General features: G+C 39.4%; 1 non-coding gene across 1 annotated transcript; it reads left to right on the top strand.

The window, feature by feature from the left end:
- Window positions 1-9,884: 9,884 nt before the first annotated feature.
- Window positions 9,885-9,990, top strand: LOC132419063 (U6 spliceosomal RNA). The gene has a single exon (XR_009518079.1). It is a non-coding gene; the product is annotated as a U6 spliceosomal RNA (small nuclear RNA).
- The last annotated feature ends 292 nt before the right edge of the window (window positions 9,991-10,282 follow it).

The raw sequence follows: 10,282 nt of genomic DNA, 5'->3' as shown, positions 1-10,282 counted from the left end.
TAAGAATTTGTCCATTTCTTCCAGGTTGTCCATTTCATTGGCATATAGTTGCTTGTAGTAATCTCTCATGATCCTTTGTATTTCTGCAGTGTCAGTTGCTTCTCCTTTTTCATTGCTAACTCTATTGATTTGAGTCTTCTCCCTTTTTTTCTTGATGAGTTTGGCTAATGGTTTATCAATTTTGTTTATCTTCTCAAATAACTAGCTTTTAGTTTTATTGATCTTTGCTATCGTTTCCTTCATTTCTTTTTCGTTTATTTCTGATCTGATCTTTATAATTTCTTTCCTTCTGCTAACTTTGGGGTTTTTTGTTCTTCTTTCCTAATTGGTTTAGGTGTAAGTTTAGGTTGCTTATTTGAGATATTTCTTGTTTCTTGAGGTAGGATTGTATTGCTATAAACTTCCCTCTTAGAACTGCTTTTGCTGCATCCCATAGGTTTTGGGTCATCGTGTTTCCTTTGTCATTTGTTTCTAGGTATTTTTTGATTTGCTCTTTGATTTCTTCAGTTATCTCTTGGTTATTAAATAGTGTATTGTTTAGCCTCCAAGTTTTTGTATTTTTTACAGATTTTTTCCTGTAATTGATATCTAGTCTCATAGCATTGTGGTTGGAAAAGATACTTGATATGATTTCAATTTTCTTAAATTTACCAAGACTTGATTTGTGACCCAAGATATGATCTATCCTGGAGAATGTTCCATGAGCACTTGAGAAGAAAGTGTATTCTGTTGTTTTGGAATGGAATGTCCTATAAATATCAATTAAGTACATCTTGTTTAATTTATCATTTAAAGCCTGTGTTTCCTTATTTGTTTTCAGTTTGGATGATGTGTCCATTGGTGAAAGTGGGGTGTCAAAGTCCCCTACTATGATTGTGTTACTGTCGATTTCCCCTTTTATGGCTGTTAGTATTTGGCTTATGTATTGAGGTGCTCCTATGTTGGGTGCATAAATATTTACAATCATTATATCTTCTTCTTGGATCGATCCCTTGATCATTATGTACTGTCCTTCTTTGTCTCTTGTAATAGTCTTTGTTTTAAAGTCTATTTTGTCTGATATGAGAATTGCTACTCCAGGTTTCTTTTGTTTTCCATTTGCATGGAATATCTTTTTCCATCCCCTCACTTTCAGTCTGTATGTGTCCCTAGGTCTGAAGTGGGTCTTTTGTAGACAGTATATATACGGGTCTTGTTTCTGAACCCATTCAGCCAGTCTGTGTCTTTTGGTGGGAGCATTTAATCCATTTACATTTAAGGTAATTGTCGATATGTATTTTCCTATTACCATTTTCTTAATTGCTTTGGGTTTGTTATTGTAAGTCTTTGCCTTCTCTTGTGTTTCCTGCCTAAAGAAGTTCCTTTAGCATTTGTTGCAAAGCTGTTTGGTGGTGCTATATTCTCTTAGCTTTTGCTTGTCTGTAAAGGTTTTAATTTCTCCATCAAATCTGAATGAGATCCTTGCTGGGTACAGTAATCTTGGTTGTAGTTTTTCCTCCTTTATCACTTTATATATGTCCTGCCACTCCCTTCTGGATCACAGAGTTTCTGCTGAAAGTTCAGCTGTTAACCTTATGGGGATTCCCTTGTGTGTTATTTGTTGTTTTTCCCTTGCTGCTTTTAATATGTTTTCTTTGTATTTAATTTTTGATAGTTTGATTAATATGTGTCTTGGCGTGTTTCTCCTTGTATTTATCCTGTATGGGACTCTCTGTGCTTCCTGGACTTGATTAACTATTTCCTTTCCCATATTATGGAAGTTTTTCAACTATAATCTCTTCAAATATTTTCTCACTCCCTTTCTTTTTCTCTTCTTCTTCTGGAACCCCTATAATTCGAATGTTGGTGCATTTAATGTTGTCCCAGAGGTCTCTGAGACTGTCCTCAATTTTTTTCATTCTTTTTTCTTTATTCTTCTCTGCAGTAGTTGTTTCCACTATTTTATCTTCCAGGTCACTTATCCGTTCTTCTGCCTCAGTTATTCTGCTATTGATCCCATCTAGAGTATTTTTAATTTCATATATTGTGTTGTTCATCGTTGTTTGTTTCATCTTTAGTTCTTCTAGGTCCTTGTTAAACGTTTCTTGTATTTTCTCAATTCTTTTTCCAAGATTTTGGATCATCTTTACTATCATTATTCTGAATACTTTTTCAGGTAGACTGCCTATTTCCTCTTCATTTGTTAGGTCTGGTGGGTTTTTATCGTGCCCCTTCATCTGCTATGTGTTTTTCTGTCTTCTCATTTTGCTTATCTTACTGTGTTTGGGGTCTCCTTTTTGCAGGCTGCAGGTTCGTAGTTCCCATTGTTTTTGGTGTCTGTCCCCAGTGGCTAAGGTTGGTGCGGTGTGTTGTGTAGGCTTCCTGGTGGAGGGGACTAGTCCCCGTGTTCTGGTGGATGAGGCTGGTTCTTGTCTTTCTGGTGGGCAGGTCCACGTCTGGTGGTGTGTTTTGGGGTGTCTGTGGCCTTATTATAATTTTAGGCATCCTCTCTGCTAATGGGTGGGGTTGTGTTCGTGTCTTGCTAGTTGTTTGGCATAGGGTGTCCAGCACTGTAGCTTGTTGGTTAGTGAGTGAAGCTGGGTCTTGGCGTTTAGATGGAGATCTCTGGGAGATTTTCACCGTTTGATATTACGTGGAGCTGGGAGGTGTCTTGTAGACCAATGTCCTGAACTTGGCTCTCCCACCTCAGAGGCACAGCCCTGACGCCTGGCTGGAGCACCAAGAGCCTGTCATCCACATGGCTCAGAATAAAAGGGAGAAAAAAAAGAAAGAAAGAAAGTAGAAGATAAAATAAAATAAAGTTATTAAATATAAAAAATAATTATTAAAAATATTTTTAAGTAATAAAAAAAGAACGAAAGAGGAAAGAAACCAGACAAAAAAACAAATCCACCTATGATAACAAGTGCTAAAACCTATGCTAAAAGAAAAAAAGAAAGAAATGGACAGATAGAACCCTAGGACAAATGGTAAAAGCAAAGCTATACAGACAGAATCACACACAGAAGCATACACATACACACTCAGAAAAAGAGAAAATGGGAAAAAAAAAATATATATATGATTGCTCCCAAGGTCCACCTCTTCTAATTTGGGACGATTCCTTGTCTATTAAGGTATTCCACAGATGCAGGGTACACCAAGTTGAATGCGGAGATTTAATCCGCTGCTCCTGACGCTGCTTGGAGAGATTTCCCTTTCTCCTCTTTGTTCGCACAGCTCCCGGGGTTCAGCTTTGGATTTGGACTTGCCTCTGCCTGTAGGTCACCTGAGGGTGTCTGTTCTTCGCTCAGACAGGAAGGGGTTAAAGGAGCAGCTGATTCGGGGGCTCTGGCTCACTCAGGCCGGGGGAAGGGAGGAGTACGGAATGCGGGGTGAGCCTGTGGCAGCAGAGGCCAGTGTGATGTTTCACCAGCCTGAGGCACTCCCTGTGTTCTCCCGGGGAAGTTGTCCGTGGATCACGGGACCCTGGCAGTGGCGGGCTGCACAGGCTCCTGGAAGGGGAGGTGTGGAGAGTGACCTGTGCTCACACACAGGCTTCTTGGTGGCGGCAGCATCAGCCTTAGCGTCTCATGCCCATCTCTGGGGTCCACGCTGTTAGTCGCGGCTCACGCCTGTCTCTGGAGCTCCTTTAAGCAGTGCTCTTAATCCCCTCTCCTCGCGCACCAGGAAACAAAGAGGGAAGATAAAGTCTCTTGCCTCTTCGGCAGGTCCAGACTTTTCCCCGGACTCCCTCCCGGCTAGCCGTGGTGCACTAACCCCCTGCAGGCTGTGTTCACGCCACCAACCCCAGTCCTCTCCCTGCACTCTGACCGAAGCCCAAGCCTCAGCTCCCAGCCCCCGCCCACCCCGGTGGGTGAGCAGACAAGCCTCTCAGGCTGGTGAGTGCTGGTCAGCACCGATCCTCTGTGCGGGAACCTCTCTGCTTTGCCCTCTGCACCCATGTTGCTGGGCTCTCCTCCGTGGCTCTGAAGCTTTCCCTCTCTGCCACCCGCAGTCTCCGCCCGCAAACGGGCTTCTAGTGTGTGGAAACCTTTTCTCCTTTACAGCTCCCTCCCACTGGTTCAGGTCTCGTCCCTATTCTTTTGTCTGTGTTTTTTCTTTAGCCCTACCCAGGTACGTGGGGAGTTTCTTGCCTTTTGGGACGTCTGAGGTCTTCTGCCAGCGTTCAGTAGGTGTTCTGTAGTTGTTCCACGTGTAGATGTATTTCTGATGTACATGTGGGGAGGAAGGTATCTCCATGTCTTACTCTTCTGTCATCTTGAAGCTCCTCCTGATAATTTTATTGATAGACTGGAAAAAACCGGCTAAAGAATGTCTAAGATTGAGGATATAGCTAGAGAAACTAAAAACTGAAAAGCAAAGAGAACAAAGGTTAAAAAAAAAAGAACAGACTATTCAAGGGCTCTAAGACAACTAACATACACAAATGTGAATACCATAAGGAGAAGAAATTGAGCAAGGAGCAGAGGAAATATCTGAAACAATAATGACTGAGAGATTCTTCAAATTAATGTCAGACATAATATCACAGATCCAGGGAGCTCCAAGAGAACACCAAGCAGAGTAAATGCTCCCAAAGGCAAATCATTATCAAACTACAAAAAATAAAGAAAAAAATATGAAAGAAGCCAGAGGGGGAAAAGCACCTTACCTACAGAGGAACAAAGATAAAAATTACATTAGACTTCTCCTTAGAAACCATACAAGGAAAAAGAGAGTGGAGTGTAATATTTAAAGTGTTGATTGAAAATAAACACCAACCTATAATTCAGTATCCTGCAAAATGATCCTTCAAGAGTAAAGGAGAAATAAACTTTCTCAGGCAAAGAAAACTTGGTGGAATTTGTTGCCAGTAGACCTGCCTTGCAAGAAATGTTAAAAGAAGTTGTTTAGAGAGAAAAAATATATATATAGTTAGAAACTTGGGTGTACATAAAACGAAGCTTCAGAGAAGGAATAAGTGAAGGTGAAATAACTTTTATTTTTCTTATTCTTAACTGATTTAACAGACAACAGTTTGTTCAAAATAACAACACCAACAATGTATTCAATTGTGTATGCTTAGGAATATATCTTATCATATATATATATAATAACTTAGAAGCTTTTGCACAACAAAGGAAACTATAAACAAAATGAAAAGACAGCCTATGGACTGGGAGAAAATATTTACAAATGATTCAGCTGACAAAGGATTAATTTAAAAAATATACAAACAGCTCATGCAGATTAATATCAAAAAATAAAGGTAATATATTTTTAAAACACACTGGACATAATACATGTTCAATAAATATTTAAAATTTACTTATCATTTTATATGCTCGAGAACTGAGGCTTTGATTGATGTAAATTGCAAAGGCTAAGATATAGTATACCCTCACCAGATGTTACCAATTATATTGTTACCTATCAATTCTGTAAAAATTGTTACCTATCAGTTCTGTAAAATGAAGATATTACATAGTCAAGTGATTTATTCCCACTTGCACACCTAATAAGACTGGACTACAGAATGAAACCCAAGTCTTGTAACTTAAAATCAATGGTCCTTATATTACACTCAAGCAGCCCAGTCCTTTCAGCCTTTCTGTTTTCTTTTAAATAGACTTGGGTTTCAGTTAAGCTAACTGGAGTCCAGGCTAATTTTCCTATCGTATGCTATTTAAACTATCAATCTTTACAACTAGAAACAATCCTTAAAAGAACTGGGAAACCAATGACTTTATATCTAATTCTCTCAGAAGTGTATTTTTATTTTAAGACTTTATTCTAAGTGTGAATGAATTTGTAAATGAAAATTTGTTATCTGTTGATATGTTGATAAGTTGATGGATGAGCAAGTGGATAACATGTAAATTGTTAGGAAGTAGCTTTGATAAATGTATATTCCATGTGTGTGTTGAGGAGTTTCTTACCTCTAAAATCACATGACACAGATGACCATCTATTTACTGTTATAGAAGAGCTTACTTACCTAGGAACTTCCTGAGCCACAAAGTCAAAAATAAGTGTGTCATAGAGAAAACTAATCTTGCCCTCTTTCTTCAGCCTGTTGCTTGTGTACCCAAAGAGTTAAAGAATTTATTGCAGTCAAATGTTCACAAACAGAGTAAACTGAATACCTCAGTAAATTTTACAAATTAGTGATTCTCAAAATGTAATGCCCAGCTTCATCATCACACGTGAACTTTTTAGAAATACAAATTCCTGGGCCTAATCCCAGTTCTCAAGAATTACAAACTCTGGAGAGGGTCCCACCAATTTGTGTTGTAACAACCCTCCAGTTGATTCTAAAGCATGCTAACATTTGAGAGCCTTTTCTCTAAATCTGCACTGTCCAGTACAGTAGACACTAGCCACACATGACTACTGAATACTTGAAATGGGGCTTGTCCTTTGGGGTGTGCTGTAAGTGTGATGCACATACTAAATTTCAAAGACTTAGTATGAAAAGGATAATGGAAAATATTTCATTAATAAATGTGAACATGATTAAATGTTATATTTTGGACATATTTCAGTTTGGTTCTTTTTTATATTTTGTTTCTCTTTGTTGAACTTCTCATTTTGTTCTTTTATTGTTTTCCTTATATTATAAAATTGTTTATCTGTGTGCTCTTATAGTTTTCTGAGCAACTTTAGGACAATTATTTTGAATACTTTGTTGAGCAGTTCCTGAATCTCCATTTCTTTGGGACCAGATAACGGAGGTTTACGGTATTCCTTTGGTGGAGTCATATTTTCTTGATTCTTTGTAATCCCTGTGGCCTTGCATAGGTGTCTGCACATTTTAAGAAGCAGTCACCTCTTCCAGGTTTAGAGACTGATATTAGTAAGGGAAGACTTTAACCTGAGGGTGGGGCCACACTGGAGTATGCTGTGGCCCTTGGTCTAGTGAAGCAGGGTGCCAAATTTGGGGCTACATGGTGGCACCTGGTCTGTGTGGGGGTGGGGTGATGTCTCCAGCTCAGGCTGCTAGGCTCCACCGCATTGACAACTTTATGGTCCTTAGTGAGTGCCATGAATCCACGTCCACAGTAGCTACAAGGGCTGTTAGGACCCACAGTGGTGCTTCCAGGTCCTACAGCTATGGACTAGGACAGGCAGCTTTTGTGGCTGGAGCTGGTGTTACACACACGGGGCCAGCTGCAGGTGCCTAAGTAGTGGCACGGTCCAGTTGCAGTCATATGCGTAGTAGTGGGGGCCAGGGCAGGCAGCATAGGCTGTTGCCAACTATGGGCTCACTGGCAGCTCTGGGGGCTCTGGCTGTTGGCCTGCTCTCCCTTGGCTGCTTACTCTCCCTCCAGTTGTGCACGCTGCAGTGGGGGCTGATGATGGGCATCAGGCTGGTGACATTCAGTTGCACAGCTGGTATAGCTATCCCTGAGCGTGTACACAGTGATGGGAGTCAGATGGGGGGTTCTAGTCTAGTGTTTTTTACTCATGAAGCCACAGAAGCCTAAGCTGGCTGCTGGTGCATTTCCTGGCCTGTGGCGGGGACTTGGGGGAGGGAGAGGGCTAGGCAGGGTTCAGGTGGCTCATGTTTTGCACTCACTTGCAGAGACCTGACCTTGCTTCTGGTGTGGTTCACAAGCTCCTGGGCTCTGGCTGGGTGGGAAGGGGAGGGAGCAGGGTGCAAACACATGGCACCCAGGAGTTCAACTACCTGTGGGACAAAAGCCTGTAAAATTTGCAGGGATCCATGGTGGTCGTGCTGGTTGTTGGTTTCATCATTGGTAGAATCTGCTGAGTTTGTCTGCGGAGCTGGTCTCTGTGAACCACAATCTTTCCTTGTGGCTGCTATTAAAAGGCCTTGCTTTTCTTCTTTTTTCCTAGCTATCTCTATATATCTCAGCTTTCCTGTCTGGGTGGGGTAAAACCAAAGCAGGACATTTGTGTGGTGCTCCAAAAGGCCGGAGAAGCTGGTTGCTTACCACTCTCTTCTTTTTCCAGTAAGGAGAACTCTTCCTAGTTGGGAACTTCCCTTTTGGTGCTGAACCATGTCAGCTTGGGGAATGGGATGATGCAGGCAAAATGAATCTGTCTTCTTTCTCTTTTTGTGTGATTATTCTCAGGTTTTTTTGTTCTACTGTGTTGCTAAAATTTCTTAATGGGATGCCAGAGTTCTCCCAGAGCTGTTTTTGTTTGTGAATAGCTGTCTAGTGGTTGAGTTTTGTGGGGAGATGGATAGGCAGGGGTCTCCTGCCTTGCCATTTTGGTCTGCTGTAATAGCATTTTTAAAAGGGTATTTTTAAGATGTTTCTAGTTTTCCAAGATTTGTCAAATGCCCACAATCATGCTTTTATTATTGCTGCAATTGATTTTCAAAACTTTTGTCCTGAAATATGTACAACAGAACTCATTATAAGGATTAAACTTAAAATCTTGAAAAGTAAGAATCTGTTATCATTTACTTTTTACATGGAAGAATTCAGATCGTTGAGGTAACAGAATATCTTCAGTTATAGTTATGGAACATTCTCTTGCTCTAAATCATTATGTCACTTAGGGTCCAAAAAATAATCTTCGTTTTTCTTGTGATAGACTATAGGTATATATCATAAGAACTACAGAAGAAATGGTGAAGGATTTAAGATGGGAAAGATACCAAGGCATGAGCTGGATTTTTGTTAAAGATTCACAAATGAATCAGTTTTTTTGTAACTCAGTCTGCATTCTTCCTCAGAAAACAAGACAATACAATGGGATTTATTTTAAGGCAATCCTCACAATGCTATTTCACAGACTATAAAAATTAAATTTCCATTAAAGTACTACCTGAATAATAAGAAGATCTCAGAATTTCAAATCAGGGTGTCCCAAACCTCAAATTTCATTGTAGAACACCTCACTGGCCAGACTCTCCGGCTTTGCTCCACTCTGCTAAGTTGCAGGAAGTCAGTGAGGGTTGAGCACATATAGTGGAAAAGATCAATTTAATAATTAAAAGGCTGCATTTTCACACCAGTGCCTGCTCACATCTTTTTGCCATTCTAGTCTAGTCTATCCTATTCTATTCTATGTCTGTATATATATATGTATGTACACCCAATACTGCTATCACCTACTTCAGTTTCTATTATTTCTACCTGTGGTTACCGATCAAGTGTTCTCTTTCATCTGGACAGTAGGCCACAGTGAAGTCTCATAGGTATTTCCTGCACACGTGCACACACATGCACACACACATACACACAGGCAACCATCCCACATTCTTACACATTTACTATTCTCCTTTTTATGCACCACTGGCACAGTTTTTTTGAGATATTCTGGTGATACTTATTCCCAGGGACAAAAAAAATAGAGAAACAGATGTTAAAAAAAATAACAAAAAGATAAATAATAATTGTCAGCCCTGAAATGTCTAAAATTAATGTTCCCCTGATGCCATGATAATCTAAACTAAAATCTCCCAAATTCTATCTCTAGCATATCATTTTTCCTCTATTCCTCTTAGCCTCATTATTATTTTCCTGAGTTTGCCCCTCTTTTAATCTTGGGGTTAAGTTCCTTAGTCCCTCTATATTCAATAAGTATATTGATATTACAGAGAGAATCTGTTATGCCTAATAGTGAAGTTCTTACATATCTGGGCCTGATGGGCCATTAATGAAGCAGAAGAATGGTAGTCAGTAAATATGCATAACATTATGATAAACCTGTTTCTAGTTCTGTCTTTTGCTAGTTATATATCCTTGGGCAAATTATTTAACTCTCTTAGTTCCAGTTTCCTCATCTGTAGAATGGAGAAAAATAATAATACCTTCTAAGTAGAGTTACTGTGAGAATTAAATAAATTAATGCATGTAAATCACTTCGCTCAATGCCTGACGCACACTTGATAAATCTAAACTTATTTTGTTATTATTACTTGTTTAATTAGATGTAATATATATTCTACAATTGGAATGATACAGTAAACAGTTAGCATAGCCCATGTGAAAAGATGACATGTAAATTTGTGAAAGCTTTCATATTTTAAATGAAATTAATTGAACAAAAGCTCAAAGACGAGATGCTAAATCTTGAGAGTAAAATAAAATATGGAGACTGGAGGGCCAATGAGACAAATTGAAAACCAAAATAACATGACTACAAATTTAATAAATAAATGAGAAAAACTGGAGACAGTAAACCTGGATAAAAGTCATTTCCATCAATAGGAAAAGCCTTTTTGTATCCTCAGGGAATGGAGAGAGAGACAGAGATAGAGACAGGCAGACAGAGATAGAATAAACTAATCAGAGAGAATATTTGGACACCAATCAAAAAT

This window comes from Delphinus delphis, chromosome X (assembly GCF_949987515.2).
Source record: "Delphinus delphis chromosome X, mDelDel1.2, whole genome shotgun sequence".
Lineage (NCBI taxonomy): Eukaryota > Metazoa > Chordata > Mammalia > Artiodactyla > Delphinidae > Delphinus > Delphinus delphis.
Note: the sequence above shows the minus strand (reverse complement) of the source record. Positions and strands in the feature narration are given on the sequence as shown.